Consider the following 18,151-nt stretch of genomic DNA (forward strand, 5'->3'; position numbering starts at 1 on the left):
GCTGGTGTCTGTGGACTGAACAAACGTCCATTATATACGACGTCTGGGCCTCGAGTCACTATGTTAAACTTTCAACAATATTACTTCATATAGTCCATGAGAAGGAAGGATTAAACAAAGAAAAAGAGGGGGAGGAAGAAGAAATGTGGACGGCTCACCTGAACACACGTCCATTATTTACGACGTCTGGGCCTCGAGTGAGCTCGCTAGCGACGCCACTGCTAAGTCAAATGAGGTGGTGTTTTTTAAATATGGTGGGTTTCAATTCTCTTTACAATTTATTTAGCAATGTACCCATGACACCAGGACTTTTGATTGAATTGGGGAAAATTTGGAATTTATTCCTTACTTAATTTAGATACTGATTCTATCACTATCTCACTTTGAATTTTAAGGCAGCTCATGCCATCTAGTGACGGCCAAGACAAACGGGACCTTTAAATCCTCACAAATGACATTATTTAGGCCTTTTGGACTGTTAATCTTACTTATTTGGGTTCTAACAGCTTCATTAGTAAACATTTCACAACTAGGTTACGGAAAGAATTGTATATTCATCATTATTCTGTTTAAGGTTTAAACTCGGCGCCCAATAGTGACGCACAAAGGAAGAGGAAAAGCTGCGCGCATCTGTATTTCATTATTCGACCAGACTGAGGAATTCCCATAGCTCAACATGCACAATTACATCACCCACTGCATAGATACAGAGATACATACATATAAAAACTAAAGTTAGCCCTACATTAATCATTAACATATGAATTACTACTTAGGATAGGAATTTATAGACGAATATTCAGGTTACACCCTATCTAACTAAAAAATTTACAGTACTTCTAAACACATACATGAATATTAAATGTGTGGCACTACATATGCACAGAGGCCAAACAATCTAATTAGCTTTTATTACCTCTAGCACAAATTCTAATATCTGTCTCATATATCCGACATGGACGGGCTTGAGGTACAAACTTTCCTGTCCCGTCATTCCACAACACTTCGTCATTGTGTCATAGTGCATAGCTCTGAAGGGTATCGATAGTTTTTCTTATGACTGTACAAGGCAAGGGAGGAAATTATCAGGAACCTTGCACTGAGAAGTCTCACTGTACATGGATGTTTTTGCTGCAAGAGATGGTGATTCACAGTTGGTATCCGAAGCATGCTCCATGGGGCATTTGATGGAGGTGGCCCTGCGTGACATGGTGAGGGGCTACAGATTGAAATAGTCTGAGAGTCACTGTAACTGCAGTAGATGTGGAGTCATGGAGTCAGTGCAGGTCAAGTGAGGGCCAAGCTTCCTCAGCCGTGACGTTGTCGTCACTAAGTACTATGTCCACCTTAACCCAAGGTGTCCCATTGATGTATGGATACGTCACCACGTTTTGTCACAGTGACACCTGATGACGTATCCATACGTTATCCAATTGCAAAGTCTCTCATTTGCATGTTTTTCAAGTTTCACGGGTGATTTTTGGTAGGCATATGTGGGAGACCTTCCTCTATTCGCTGTCAGGCAGGGATACTGCCTGGCGCCACCTGACTCCCCCTCCCTCCTACACGCCATTTTCTCGGCAACTCACCTGTTAACAGTGACCTGGACAGTAAAGACATGTCACACCACAGTCTCTCCAATGATGAAATTCAAGGCGAAAGTGATTCCTGGGTGGAGGACAAAGGAAGAAACAAGCCAGAGGAAGAAACAAGCAGAATTGATGAGGCGGTAATGTCGTAAAAGAATGTGCCATATGTTGATGTGTTTGGTGAGTGAAACATTGCTTATATTGCCTATATTACTGTGTGAAAACCAATATACTCTTGTACTACATACAAATTCATACCAAATAAATACTGTTTATGAGTGAGTGGTATGGAATAGTTACCCCTCCCATAGAACTCGTTTTCTCTGGAGCCTGGCTCATAGAAAACACAGTAATGTAAGGGGTACTGTTACCTGTATCCGGTATTTTAAACCTCAGGTTAGCGATTTCTCTGTGAATTTTCGATGTTTCTCATCAAAAGTGGAGGTTAGAGGCAAAAAAAAAAAAGAAAAAAAAAAATCTGTCAGCATGGGGGGGGGGGAAGACTAGTGGAAAATCGGTCGGGACAGGGCAGGTTAAGATCAGGGGGGGTGGCAGGTTCAGAGTGTTCCATATTGCCCTACTAGGGTGGCATTCAGTGCATTGGCAACACCTTCACCAGCGGAGTGGAGTTGGTACGTGTGCTCAGGCTGAGTGACGCAGCCATGATGAAACTACACGTCATGCTCCTTGCTCTGTGTATGTGCAGACATGGAGACTTCCAACCAGAGAGGGCTGACCAGGTGTAAGGGTTTACATATTTAAAAAATACTGAGAATGTAAAAAAAAATTTGAATTCCCAGGTGACATAACACTAAAGACTACAGTAGGTATTACAAAAGCTCTCTGTCAAGGCTGGAGAATGGCAGCTTGCTAGGTCCTTCAGAATTTCATTAAAATATGGAGAGCTTTTTCACGGATTTTTTTACTTACTGCTAGAGCCACCTAGTCCGTTTTCAGTGTATATGCTGCTGATAGGTTATTTATCCTCTATTGTTACTCCTAGGCCGTTCTCTTCTTTTGCAGAGCTAATCCTTCTACTTCCCATTCACATTTTTAGCTTCCTCTTTGCCTCATACGCCCATCCCAAGGACATAGGATCTTGATACTGAAATACGTTTTCCAAATTTGACTTCAGTTACACAGCTTGTCCAACAACTCTTTGCAGATTTTCCCGTGTTGGATATATCACAATGTTTTTGCATCACCTGCAAATATATTCAATTAACAATTTAAACCCACTGGCATGTGATTTGTTAATACCAAGAACAGACTAAGAGCGAATAGTGAACCCTGAGCACTCCATTAACTACATTACCCGACTGAGAATACTTGCCCATTACAACTCCTCTCATTCCTCTTCCCATCAAATACTTCTCCATTCATTTCAACAGTTTAACGCCTCCAGTAATGTTCATTACCAGCAGCAGTCTTCTGTGTTGTACCCTATTGGATGCCTTCCTTAAATCCAGGAAAACACAGGCTACCCAGCTCTGCTTTCCTTGTATTATATCCACCATTCTGCTGTAGAAACTCTGTACAGATAGGTTTGTGACATAAGACAATCCATTTCTGAATTAAAACTCCTGTGATGTTATTACCTTGTTCTTACAGAAAATTCCATTTTTTTTTCCCCTCACAATTTTTTTGTCAGAAACTTTTCAACCGATGTCGGTGATGTAAACATGAGAAAATGAATCTTCTGCAGCTTCTCCTTTACAAAATGGCACTAAATATTTCTTCCAGCGTTCTTGCTATACTTCTCTGTCCAAGGAGCATTTAATAATATCATGCATTGGTTGCACCGACCTGTCTACAGTACACTCCATTACCCATCTGGTCCCATTGTCTTTCAGTCGGATCCTTCTTCATTTGTAATGTCCCGTTTCTCCCAGTTAGTGTCATGGTTAGTTGCTGAGTCACCATCTCATTTGGTTACATTGATTTACTTTTTCATTTCAAATAATAATTTGAATGTATTGCTAATGATTATTTCATTATTTTCCTCTCTTTTTGCATGAATCTCTTTTCAATCCATTAGTCTTGCTATGCTGCCCCTTACCTTCTAAACCTATACAAAGGTTTGAGTTTCTTCATTTTTTGCTCACTATATCTTTCTCAGATTTCACTTCTTCCTCTCTTTATATCTATACAGGCTTTGCATCCTGTACTATGTGTTTTGTGATAACATCGAGTCGTGAAAGCATCCTAATTTGCATGGGGCTCGAACCAACTTCGCCACTTGCAGTGGCGATGTGAGTTCGAGATCCAAGTAAGTGAAGGAGCTTTCACGGCTTGATGTCCTCACAACTTGCCATTTTTACATACTATGTGTGTGTGTGTGTGTGTGTGTGTGTGTGTGTGTGTGTGTGTGTGTGTGTTTTGTAATACTTCAGTTAAAAAAAGAAAGCTATTGAACTCAAGCTGCTCTATATATCCCTCATGACTCCCCTACCCCTACTGCACAAGGAGATGTACGGTACGCATACAACTTAGCCAAGAAGAGGCTGCACACAGGATGATGTATATGAACATTCAGGATTTTCACGTCAATCTTTGAAGTCTGGTGTTCTAGTTTTGTCATGAACGGTACATTCTTTTTCCCCTTTAAAGTTTCCAAGCCCCAGTGTGGCACTTGAGTCAGCCACAAGTACTGTACTTGAAGATTGACGATATGCACTCTTGCTTTTTCTGGCTCATTTCTTTATGGTACCATTACTCAGAGAACAAAAAAAAAAAAATGAAATGCATGATTAATTACTGAAGAAAAGTATTTAAACAAGTATGTGACAATTTTTAACAAATTATGAACACACACACACACACACATACACTGGGTACCGAGGAGACGAGACGCAAGTTGCCACCGCTTCATACAAGGCCAACTTGGCCAGTGACATTACCTAAATTAGTATCTTTATGAGTCAAGCTCTGTGCCAGGTTAGACTAAATGGCTAAATGGTGTTCTGATATAAAAGAAGAAGTTTTAAGTAAGACTTGTTCAAACAGGAAAGAAAACAAAGCAGCACAAGAATGGGCACAATCAGCTGATCGTTTGTTTAGTCTACAAGTGCCCCAGGGAATGTAAGTACTATACGCGCTTTTAGTACTGCAAAATTACCACATACTTTAGGAACGCAAATTTGGAAAAGAAAAGGGATAAAGGTAGAAAGCAGGATGATGATTTCTACCAGAATTGGTTGAAATGGAGACTCACAATAAACTGGCGGAACGAGTACATAGACTAGAGATGGCTTTTCAGAATGAGATTGATGAAATTAACAAACAGATGCACTTGCAAAAGGAAGAAATAGAAAAATTAGGAAAGGAAGTCAACAAGAAAGACACAACCATAGATGAGAGTTAACAGTAGAAGTGGGTACACTTAGGAGGAAAATTAGTGAAATGGCAATTACAGTAGTCAACCACGAGAGTATTAAGGGAGAGTTAAAAAATGATACAGAGACAATTAGGCAAGTAAGCAGTCAGATAGACCAGAGCAGTGATATTGAGGAGAAGATAGCACAGGTGAATGATGCTGTGCAAAGATAAAAAAATGATGTGGAAACCACTTATGCTGAAATGGTGAAAGTAAAGAAAGACTTAGAAACAAGTGTGGAAGTAGAAAGCATTAAAAAGGCTCATATTCAGCCGGAGTGGTATTTTTTATTTGCTTATGCGATCTTGCGATCTATTCCTAATAAGTTGGGGGGTGTAATTGCTTTGGTGCTCTCAGTGGCAATTCTTATAATTCTTCCTTTTACTCATTTCTCGAAATTTCGAAGTCTTAGATTTTATCCGTTAAATCAAGTTTTGTTTTGGTTTTTGGTTTCTACAGTTGTTTTATTAACTTGAATTGGGGCTCGTCCTGTTGAAGATCCTTACATTATTACGGGTCAGGTTTTAACGATTTCTTATTTTAGGTTTTATTTGGTTATACCTTTGGCAGCAATGTGGTGAGATAAAATGTTAGATTGGTTGCTTAGTTTAAAAGAAAACAAGTGTTTTGAAAGCATTAGATAAGATTGGTTCTTAGTAATCTTAGGGAGAAGGTGTTTACCTTGTCTTTAATTCCCAAAACTAAAATTTTTATTAAACTACTCCCTAGTTAGATTATTAAAGAAAAACAAAATAGTTTAATTCCTATAAAAAAGATTAGGTAGTTAAGGGAAACTGGAAGGAATCTTTTTCAGGCTAAGTATATCAGCTTGTCGTATCGTAACCGTGGTAGAGTTCCTCGGACTCAAATGAAAACGAAAGCTATGAAAACTAATTTGAAATAAAATAGCAGGCTACATGGATTGGCTCCTAGGAAAATTAATACGAATAGTATTCTTATAAATAAAATTCTTGCGTATTCAGCTATGAAAATTAAAGCAAATCCTCCTCTTCTGTATTCGGTATTAAATCCTGAGACTAGCTCTGACTCACCTTCGGCAAAATCAAACGGGGTCCGGTTTGTTTCTGCTAGACAGGAGGCTAGTCATATTAGGGATAGGGGGAGTGTGAATCAAATTATTCAAATGTCTTTTTGGAATCGAGTGAAAAGTTCTATATTGAATCCGCCAATTAAAAAGATAAAGGATAAGAGAATGAGAGCAAGCCTGACTTCGTACGAAATTGTTTGGGCTACGGCTCGGAGTCTTCCAAGCATTGAGTATTTACAGTTTGAAGCTCACCCGGCTCTTATGGTTGAATAGACTCCCAGACTTAGACAGCATAAAAAAATAAAACTCCTGTGTTAAAATTTACTAGTCCGGTTTGATAAGGTAAAATAGCTCAGACTAGGAGAGAAATAAATAGCCTGAACACGGGAGATAGGTAATATGGTAAAAAGTTGGATATAGTTGGTATTGTTTGTTCTTTGGTGAATAATTTTACGGCGTCGGCAAATGGTTGGAGTAGCCCTAGGAATCCTACGATATTGGGTCCTTTACGAATTTGAATGTAACCTAGAATTTTCGTTCTAAAAGTGTTACAAAGCAACTCCAATTAGAACGCATAGATAATTAAGACTAGTTAGTTTACAACGATAACTGAGAACACAAAATAGTTAGCTTGAACTATTTATAAACCTGTTTATGAGTTTCATAAAATTGAAGCACAAAATATTGTTTAGGCAAAAGTGATGTTCATATTTAGTAAAATTATTTTAACTACCTAATCCTTTCGTACTAAGGTAGTTTAATTTTTTTAGAAGATAGAAACCGACCTGGCTCACGCCGGTCTGAACTCAAATCATGTAAAATTTTAAAAGTCGAACAGACTTTCTTTCATAACTGCTGCATTATGTAGAGTTTTTATTTCAACTTCGATGTCGCAAACTTTTCTTTCGATGGGAACTCTCAAGAAAAATGACGCTGTTATCCCTAAAGTAACTTAATCTTTTAATCTTTAGAAAGGATCAAATTTATTATCAAAAATCTTTGTTTAGAAGTAAAAACAGTTAGTTTATTTATATCTTTGTTGCGCCAAAAAAAAATTTTTTAGTATTTTTCCTTACACTAACAAATTGGATTAATAATAAGTGTGATGAAAATATTTATAGGGTCTTATCGTCTTTCTAAAATATTAAAGCCTTTTCACTTTAAAGTTAAATTCAATATATTTTTTTTAAGACAGTATATCTCTCGTTCGACCTTTCATACGAGCCTTTAATTAAAAGACTAATGATTATGCTACCTTCGCACGGTCAGAAATACCGCGGCCCTTTAATAATTCAGTGGGCAGGCCAGACTGTGTAAATCTTCACAAAGACATGTTTTTGTTAAACAGGCGGAAATAATATTTGCCGAGTTCCTTAAATAAATTTTTAATATTTAAAAGATTTTATTTATAATAAAAAATATTATAACATTTAAATTTTACTAATGATTTCATAGTAGCTAAACGAGTTAAGTTGAAGTTAATTTTCTAATACTTGATAAAAAGAACCTGTAAAATTTAAAATATTTTGTTATATTGGTTGAAAAACCTGGAAAAGATGGCTACTTTTAAGCCTACTTTTATAAATGCCTATTTATTGGTTCTATGATTTTTCATTTTGGAAGAAAAAGCTCTACCCTAATCTTCTTAGTTGCATAGCTAAGTAGCTAAGCACGTAAATTAAATTTATTTCTTAGAAAACCAGATATAAAAGCTCGATTGGCATATCACCTCTAATGTTAAGTTTAAAATTTTATTGCTACAAAAACTTTTTCTTAAAATTAGCTATCTTTTTTTCGGGATGATTATTTGCAGATCTAATTTTGAAAACCTATTATACACAAGATACAATTTTTTATATTTACTTTTAAGAATTTTAAGTGTTATTTCTACTTTCTTTCACAATACTTTTTACTTTCACTATATTTATGTTTCGATAAAATCTACTATTTAGAAAAGTGCAAAATTAGTTTTCTTATAATGTTAACGTTCTTATAACAAAAGTAAGATTACTGATTTCAAGATAACCTAGACCATAGGTACTCTTCTCGGTGTAAACGAGCTGCTTATTTCAAGCTCTATCTTGCTTTCCAGGTACACTTTCCAGTACACCTACTATGTTACGACTTATCTCATCTTAGGTTAATGAAAGCGACGGGCGATATGTGCACATTTTAGAGCTAAAATCAGGCTGTCTTATTAAAGCAAACCTTACTTTTAAGTCCACCTTCAAAATTTGTATTCTAAAATTTGTTCGTGATAATATAAATTTTATTGTAACCCATCTTAGCCTATATATTTGCTGCACCTTGATCTAATATTTTAACGTAATTATTTCAATAACTTGTTCTGTAAAAGTTATCTTAATGACGGTATACAAACTATGTAATATAGGTAAGATTTTTCGTTGTTTATCGTTTAAAAGACAGGTTCCCCTAATTAGACTAAAATACCGCCAAATTCTTTGAATTTAGAGCACATAGCTGTTACTAATCAGATATAAATTTTTCTTAGAGGTATAGGAGGGTATCTAATCCTTGTTTATTTCCTTTATTTGTTAACTTATTGATTGAGACGGGTTGATTTATTTATCTTTGAAAAATTGATTTCACCCTTTATAAAATTAAAAAAATCATTGCTTGTTGGCATAAGAGTTAAATATCGACTTGTATTCACTCTCCCTTCGAGTATAACCGCGACTGCTGGCACAAGATTTAGCCGGAGATAATTCAATTTACTTTTTCCAGTTTTCACTGATATGAAAATAATACACACTGAGATCTATTAGAGCTTGGAGTTTTGAACCTGTTAGCCTGGGAGTACTAGATTTTTCATATGTTATTAATTGAAAAGCGAACATTTAAAGCAAGAATCAAACTTATATTTATACTGGTGAAATAAATGGCGTTTGATTGTGTATAACTTAAAAACATGAAAAGTAGATTTTTAGGTATAGTAAATTTTTTCTAAATTCTCTGTTGTTATATATATACATCAAACTAAGACTTAGACACATAATTATACAAAGACTCCAGGTAAACACAAAAGGCACACCTACACACTTCTCCTCCCAGACAGCCACAGCTGCCAGATTCATTCCAAGCAAATTCTAAATACTCAATACAATATATGAGAAGAATAATCCAAAACAATCCTAAGTTAGTCAGAGATTCAGTAGATATCAACAAATCTATAGTAATCACTGGTACAGAAGAGGAAGAAGTAAAAAACAAGATCTCAAGAGACAAAGAGGAGATGGCAAATGTAGTGGGCATATTAAAAGAAGTATCAGAGGAAATCTGTAGTAAAGACAGATGAACACAAAAGGTTAGGGAAATACGAGAGAAGCAAGTCAAGACCCCTAAAGGTAACCTTCCAGAGTGTAAACACCGTGGATGAGATACTAAAAAATGCAAAGAATCTTATGGAAAAAGAGGAGTTCAAAAATGTATGGATAAAAAGATGCCTAACACAAGAGGGACTGGAATAACTGAAAGAGAAGAGGGAGGAAGCAAAAACAAAAAATGAGGGAACATCAGAGGAGAAGAATATATTTTTTTTTACAAAGTAATTGGATTGCAGGTACGAAAGTGGTACATAAACAGGAGGGAATAAAAAGGAGGAAGGTAGTATAACCAAATTATGACAAGTTTATAAGCAAGATGATTAAGTTGATGTACTCAAATGTGGATGGAATGGCATCTAAATTATTAGAGATGAATGATTATGTCAGAGAAAATGAACCACGTATGATATGCATAGCTGAAACAAAATTAACACCAAGGATATCAAATGACATCCTAAACTTAGAGGAATACAATATATGGAGAAGAGATAGGAACTTAAAAAAAGGGGGAGGAATTATAATATTAGCTAAGAAAAATCTAAAAGTCAAAGAAATAGAACTAGATATACCCTCACAAGTAGAACTGATTGCAGTAGAGATCAATACAACTGAAGGGAAAGTAATTGTAGCCAATTTGTACATGCCACCCAGATCAAACACATGGGAAAGAGATGAATATGACGACCTGGCAGAGAGTACAATTCAGAATTTAAGAGCATTATTACATAAAGTGGAAGAGAAATCGGAAAGAATTATACAAAATGGAGATTTTAATACAAATATAAATTGGAATACTCTAGATATAAAAAGCCAAGAAAGCTGTTAGGACCAAAAGCTCCTGGATCTTGTGCAAGAGTTTTTCCTAATGCAACATGTAAGGGAAAGCACCAGAAAAAGGGGACTCGATGTACCCTCAGTGCTAGATCTCATATTTACTAGGCAAGAAAACGATATTGACAATTTAACCCACCCCGTCCCGGAGACGTGAATTCACGTCCTCACATGATGTGCACTCACATCCCGGAGACGTAAATTAACGCGGCAACATTGCAAGGTCCCTAATTTGCACAATTTTCAATTTAATTTGCACAATTTTCAATTTTCGCGAGTGATTTTTGGCACGTATACATGGGACACCTTCCTCTACAAGATGCCAGACAGGGACAATGCCTTACCCAGCATGACCTCCTCCCCCCCCCTGCATGCCCTTTTCTCAGCAATTCACCTGTTATCAGTGACCTGGCCAGTAAAGCCATGTCATGCCACGGTACGAAATTCAGGGCCAGAGTGATTCCCCAATCGATGACAATGTGGAGGACAAACATTAGAGGAAGAAACAGTCAGAAATGCTGATCAGGTAATGTGGCAAAAAAGGGTCAGGACTGGTGATGAGTTAGTGAGTGAAACAATGTTTATAATGCCTATATTACCGTTTGAAAACCAATATACTCTCATACTACATATAAATTCGTACCAAATAAATAAATAAATACCGTTTATGAGTGGTGTGGAATAGTTATCCTCCTATAGAACTCGTTTTCTTTGCAGCCAGCCTGATAGAAAACCCTGTAAGGTAAGGAGGTACTCCTACCTGGATCGAGTATTTTAAACCTCAGGTGAGCGATTTCTCTATGAATTTTCGATGTTTCTCACCAAAGCGGATGTTTGAGCCAAAAAAAAAAAAAAAGTCTAAATATGTTGGGACTGGGGCGTACCACTGCCCAGAAAACGTCGGGATGGGGGGGGGGGTTAATATATCACCCTCCATTCGGCAAAAGCGACCATGCAGTACTAAATTGCAACTTCAGGATAGCATACGACATAGTTAACAGCAATGAAAGTTACAAAAAGAGCCCAAATTATAAAAAGGGAAAGTATCATGACCTAAAGAAGTACTTCTTAGAAACTGCTTGCGAAAATGAGCTTCGAGGACAAGATTTAAATGCTATATATGAAAAATTATGTAAACTTTATGAAATAGGGGTCCAGAAGTACATCCCACAGGACAAAGAAGCAGAAAAGAAAAGAAAGAAATGGTTCAATACAGAATGTAAAAAATCAAAAGAAAAAGGAGATTTGTTATGGAATAGATACAGAAGACACAATAGTGAAAGGGCATGTAATAATTACAAACAGGCAAGAAACGATTATACAAGAATAAGGAGGGAAGCCCAAAAACAGTTTGAGGAGGATATCATAAATAAAAGTAGTGATCAACCAAAGCTATTTTACAGCTAAGTTAGAAGCAAAACCAAGGTAAAAGATAAAATACAATCCATTACGGAATCACCTATACACAAGAGAAGGATATTTGTGAAGCACTAAGCAAGAATTTCCAATCAGTTTTAACAAGGAAAAAAATTTTGAGAGGGATTATGTGGAACATGCGTGCCCATACATACTACGAGATATACAAACATCAGAAAAGGAAATACAGGAGGAGCTAAGTAAATTAGACAAGGAAAAGCAAATGGTCCTGATGAAATTTCATGTTGGGTGCTACGTGAATGTACAAAGGAGTTAAGTAAACCATTATTTATAATTTTCAAGAAATCCTTGAGTCAAGGTAAACTACCTGATAATTGGAAGAAAGCAAACATTGTTCCCTTATTCAAGAAAGGGAATAGACAAAATCCACTTAACTACCGACCAGTATCACTAACCAGTGTTGTAAGCAAGGTATTAGAAAAGCTTATAAGAAAAGCTTGGGTAAATCATCTAGAAGAACCCAGTATGATAACAGAAAGACAGTTTGGTTTCAGAAAAGGAAAATCATGTGTTACTAATCTGTTGAGCTACTATGACAGAGTAACAGACACAGTACAGGAAAGAGAAGGATGGGTGGACAGTATCTATTTAGAGTTCAAGAAAGCATTTGACACAGTACTACACCAAAGACTTTTATGGAAACTGTACCATCAAGGAGGAATTCGAGGCAAACTGTATTGTTGGATGCAAGATTTTGTCATGAAAAGAGAAGTGAGAACAGTACTAAGGAGAAATTACTCATCATGGAAAGAAGTGATTAGCGGAGTACCACAGGGCTCAGTGCTTATACCAATTATGTTTTTAGTGTACATAAATGATATAGACAGTAACACTGGAAATGAAAGCTATCTAAATATGTTTGCAGATGATGCAAAAATACAAAGGAGAATTACTAACACAAACTCTTGTAAAGAGCTACAAGAAGAATTAAATACACTTCATGAATGGAGTAATACATGGCAAATGGAATTCAATGTGGACAAGTGCCATGTAATCAAGTTTGGTAAAAGTGGAAAAAGACCTGATTGGGATTATACGTTAGGAAATAAAACCCTACACACATCAGAAAGAGAGAAGGACCTAGGTGTGATTATCAATAACAGACTATCTCCAGCTGACCACATTAGCGAGAAGGTATGGAACATGTATACACTGCTTGCCAATATGAGAATAGCGTTCACATACATAAATGAAGACATGCTAAGAAAGATAATAACATCATTCATCAGACCAACCGTCGAGTATGCATCAGTAGTCTGGAGTCCTCATCTCAAAAACGACATAGACAAGATTGAAAAAGTTCAAAGGGCCGCTACAAGATGGTTACCAAGCTCAAGGGATCTAAGCTACAAAGAAAGACTAAATAAACTGAATCTACCAACACTACAGGAGAGAAGGAAAAGAGGTGACATGATTAAATGCATATCAGGGAAGGAGAAAATAGACATAAATAATTACCTAACCTGTGGGGACGCATCAGCAAGAGGACACTGCTAAAAACTGCATAAGAAGAGAGGTGATAAAGGCATAAGGAAATTTAGTTTCACAAATAGAGCAATTCATCTCGTGGAAAGCACTACCGAATGAAATAGTGTGTGCCAAAACAATTCACAAATTTAAGGATATGTACGATAAATATGGTTTAAGACACGGGACAGTACGAGCCTGACTCATTCCTGTAAAGATACAATTAGGTAAGAACAATTAGGTAAGAACAGTAAAAAGGGTGCAGTATTAATCAAGTATTGAGGTGTTTCGCTTCAGTTACACTGTGTTCCACACACAAAGCCCCAGCTCTATGTAATATAAGCGTTTTAATGCCGACAAGGAAAAATGAAGAAATAAATAAATAAGGTAAAAGTGAGTGTGAACAGACCTGAGTGCTGGGTAAGGAAGGTGAAAGGTTGGGATCCTTTTACAGCTGCTGCCACGACCCCCATCACAAGCAAGGCAGGACCAGCGACCATCGCTTTACCTTCACCCTCCTGATAAAATAAATCGGCTTAGAACTGTAACTTATATTTTATTATGAGTAATGAACACCCCATTCTGTATCTGCCTACTAAGTCTCGTTACATGATTTTTTTCTCTTCAACATGGATTTTTCCTTAGCTGACACTGTTAACTTATATCCCACCCCCCAGAAAAAAAATCGAATGCTAATACCTACTACTGCATCAGTTTTAACCCATTGTTTTTGTTACTATATGCTCCAGAAACGATTCACGGAGGAGCCTTGTAGTGAAGAATTTTGAATCTGACCACTGCAGTTCACAATCTAATACGATATAATTCTAGCCGTGTATATGTCTGTCTCTCTGTGTAGCGCGGCTGAAACTGGAAAAGGAATGCTATGAAACTTGGCAGGACGGTTGTAGTTGGGTCCCAGATGGGTCCCTTTCAATTTCATGTCATTTGAAAATTTCCAAAAGGGTGCTCTGGCCTCTGAAAACTGTCCCCATTAGTTTTACATTGTGTAGGGGTTGTGCGGCGTAGAAGCGGCAATTCGTCTGTTTCAAGCAGTGGGAGGCACGGTTGAAGAACGGCCCTCATTTGAGCAGTCAAATATCGCAAGAGTGATGCAAATAGTATTACAAGCATATAAAGTTTTCGAATTATTCAGGTGTAACTGAAACGACTCTTTGTGGCTGGGGGAAAATATGAATGGCGAAAATTGGTCATCTTCAACACACAGTTACGCCCCTTTAAATTTAGATATAAAAATACTCGTATCATTTGTCATAATTGGCACCGACGCAATGTTTCACATTTAGCTGTGTGAACAGATTCCCCATACAATCAGCCATTCTGGTGCTATTGCAAGATGACTGGAACCAAGCTAGTCTTGATGTAAACCATTGAGATTCGAAGGCGAAGCTCGAAAGCCTTCCACGTGGATGGAATAATGGTCATACTGGAGTGAGCAGAGGGCAAAGGTGAGAGAGGCTGGACTGGGGTAGTGGATGCAGGAATAAGGGAGTGAGGAAATGGCAACTAGTTGCCATAACAGATATTTCAAGTTGACAGCAATGACTCAATTTTGTTATGGCGGGAGGGGGGGACACAATCTGGCCGAACTGTGGGATGATGCTACCAATATGCAGCCAGGTTGTGTTAGGAAGAATTCTGTCACCGTATTCCCTAAGTGTCAGAAAAGGCGACTAAAAGGGACGGGTTGAGAGGACTAGGGACCCTATAGTCCGTATTTTTAGTTCCTACAGTGATACAGGGCATAGGACGGAAAGGGGGATTTATTCATCCCTGAACCCTGAAGACTGGGTCTGCCAATGTCTGTGGATATAGTATGATTGAGGCTGAAAAGGAAATAGGGAGAATGTTTGTGAAAAGAAAGTTGGATATGATAGCTTTAAGGAAAACAAATATAAAAGGGAAAGGTTAATCTAAGTTTGGAAGTGTGACTGGAAGGATGTCAGGGGTTGATAGAAGAAGAGCGAGAGAATGAGTGGCCTTGTCAGTGAGCCCGGACGTGCAGTAGTGTGCGTGACTCAGTACAAGGAGGTGTCATCCAGACTGTTGTGGGTGAAAGCGAAATTGGGACGTGAGTTGTGGGTATTTGTGAGTGCATTTAGGCCTGGCAGTGAAAAGGATGAAAAGAGGAAGTCTTTCTGGTATGATGCTGATGAGTGTCTGCAGAGTTTTTGAGGAAATGGGAATGTGGTAGTGTTGGGAGATCTGAATGCTAGAATGGGAAACGTAGCAGTTTAATGTGTCGTTGGTATGCATGGTGTGCTTGGAAGAACTGATAATGGGGAAAGAATGATAGGGATTCGTGTTGTGCGAGAGATGGTGATTGGAAATACCTTGTTCGAGAAGAAAGATAAAAGTATACATGGGTTAGTAAGGAGGGTGAAAGGGCTGTTGACATAGCATTGATGGACTATGCGGGTGAGTCCAAGAGCTGTAAGAGGATGATTGTTAGAGGTGAGAGTTTTGAGAGGGGAGAGTGGAGGTATGTCTGACCATCACCTGGTGGTGGGAAAGTTGAGAGAGGGTATAAATGTGGGTGAGAGGTCGGAGAGTTGGGTGTGGCAGGGAGGTTTTGAAAGTGAGTGAGTTGAACAAAAGAGAGAGAACGATTGAATATCAGGAGAAGCTGAAAGATGAGAGCAACACAGTAAAAGATCAGGAAAATGGCGGTGTGGAGGAGGAATGGCAGTTGTTTATGTGTGGTGTGGTGGGGTATGTGGAAGATGTGTGTAGTGTGAGACACGTAGGTTGCAGTGTAAGAAATGGAAGTGATTGGTGGTGCGAGGAAGTAAGTATGGCTGTAGCTGAGAAGAGACTTGCATATAAAGTGTGGCTGCAGAGAAAGGATGAGGTGTCATATAAGAGGTATAATGAAAAGAGGAACAGGGCGAGAAGGGCTGTGTATGATGCTAAAGTGACAGCATATGAGAGGTGGGGTAGGTGGTTGACTGAGAATTTTCAACAAAATATGAAAATGTTTGGAAGGAAATGAAGAGGATGTGAAAGGGAGAGTCTGGGAAAGAAGAGCGAGTAAAAGCAGAGGATGGAAGGATGTTAAATGAGGTGGATGCTATAAGGAAAAGACGGGTGAAGTATTTTGAAAGATTGTTAAATGCGGAGGAGGAAAGGGAGGCTGAGATTGTGACAGATGGAAGGGAGCAAGAAACATATGTGTTTGGAGGGCTGAATGTTTGTTTGGTCATGATGGAAGAAATGCAGGAGGCAGTGAAGGTGATGACAGCATGGAAAACTCCAGGTATGGATGGGTGTGCTGTGGAATGTTAGAAAGGTGATGGTGCGACTATTGTTGAGTGCTTAGTGAGATTGCAGAATGTGTGTTTTGTAAGTGGTGAGCAGTATGGTGCCTCTTGACTGAGTGAGTGGTACATGTGTAGTTCCATTGTATAACGGTAAGGGTGACAAGTATGAATGTACTAGTTTTCGATGTATAAGTCTATTGAGTGTTGTAGGTAAGGTGTATGGAAGAATGTATTAACCCATCATGTCAGGCAGCTATTTCCGCCGACCTTTCTCCCAGCTGGGTATTTCTGAGAAAATCACCTTTTTGTTTTTAACCATCATATCTCAGCTAGTACATAACCAAAAATAAAATACTGTCATAATACTCACCAATGCGTCAACTTCCAGCTGATTGTCTCAGACAAACCATGAAGTGCATGTAATCAGAGAGAGTGAGTGGGGAAAGGGGACAATTTTTTTTTTTTTCCCGTGTCCATATGCATGGCCGAGGTGCGGTGGCACAACTAAGGCTCATACTAGCCCTCCACAATAATAACACATCCAGAAAACCACAATCCTCCACAAACACCATTTCCCTGTAGGTTTTTCAAAAGTGTGGTGTGAGTACTGCTGTGAGTCATAACTACAGCAACGACCTTGAGGCAAGCTGGCTCAGCCCACCACCTACAGCCCTATGAGCCTTCTTGCCTCACCACCTCTTCACAATCCCTCCACCAGCACCTTACACACACACACACACACACACACACACACACACAGACACTTTTATGGAAACTGTACCATCAAGAAGGTATCCAGGGCAATCTGCACAGTTGAATGCAGTATTTTCTTAGAAAAAGGGAAATGAGAACAATATTAAGGGGAAATTACTCATCATGGAGGGACGTAACCAGTGGAGTGCCACAGGGCTCGGTGCTGGCATCAATTATGTGTTTAGTATATATAAATGACATAGTAAAACTGGAAATGGAAATTATCTAAATATGTTTTGGATGATGCAAAAATTCAAAGGAGAACTACTAACACTGATTCTTCCAAAGAGTTGCAAGAGGAATTAATCAAGCTTCACGAATGGAGCAATAAATGGCAAACAGAATTCAATGTGGACAAGTGCCATCTAATTAATCCCTCCATCCAAGATGACGCGTTTGTCGTCATATGGGTGTTGCTGCGACTATACTCAATGACGCATTTGTCTTCATTTAAGCATAAAAACCTTTGTCAGGGAAAAAGTTTTCGGTCGATTGGCGTCATTCATGGAGGCATCATAGTTCCCGCACTTCTCGTTAAAAGTAATGACTTGGCAACCTTGGGGCCCAAGATGTGCAGACAGGTTGATTATTTCCACAGCAGCTGTCGAGGGAGAAGGTAGTGCATGCTGGGGCATTTAAATTGTACTCTACTGTATTTACCCCTGTCCTGGGCGTGCGTCATATTCCACTATACCAATAAAGCTTGTGTTTACTTTTTGGGAACTATTGTGATTAGATTTGGTGTTTGCATTAAGGAATTAGGTTTTTGTGAATCATTCCTAGCCATTATCAGCTGTTGGCCCAACAAAGATTGTGCTAAGCCTACCCTGTTTTTCGGCATGTCCCAACAACTACAGTCCCTCTACCCCGCACCCAGTGTGAGTATTCAACCATTGAACAACAGTGACAGTGAATCAGGTGAGTATAGTGTGAAATATCTAGTGAGGAAGGACATGGTGAAACATTTAGCAGGAGGAGGTGGGAAACCACCAGATGACATGGCATCATCTTGAACGAAATATTCG

General features: G+C 38.3%; 1 non-coding gene and 1 pseudogene across 1 annotated transcript; both read right to left on the reverse strand.

The window, feature by feature from the left end:
- Positions 1-5,420: 5,420 nt before the first annotated feature.
- Positions 5,421-17,808, reverse strand: LOC145393811 (NADH-ubiquinone oxidoreductase chain 1 pseudogene; annotated as a pseudogene).
- LOC145393921 (small subunit ribosomal RNA) lies at positions 8,095-8,894 on the reverse strand. Its single transcript, XR_013896273.1, has one exon. It is a non-coding gene; the product is annotated as a small subunit ribosomal RNA (ribosomal RNA).
- Positions 17,809-18,151: the final 343 nt, after the last annotated feature.

The sequence above is a fragment of the Coenobita brevimanus genome, chromosome 25 (genome assembly GCF_032717465.1).
Source record: "Coenobita brevimanus isolate Jiangsu-jjx chromosome 25, ASM3271746v2, whole genome shotgun sequence".
Classification (NCBI taxonomy): Eukaryota; Metazoa; Arthropoda; class Malacostraca; order Decapoda; family Coenobitidae; genus Coenobita; species Coenobita brevimanus.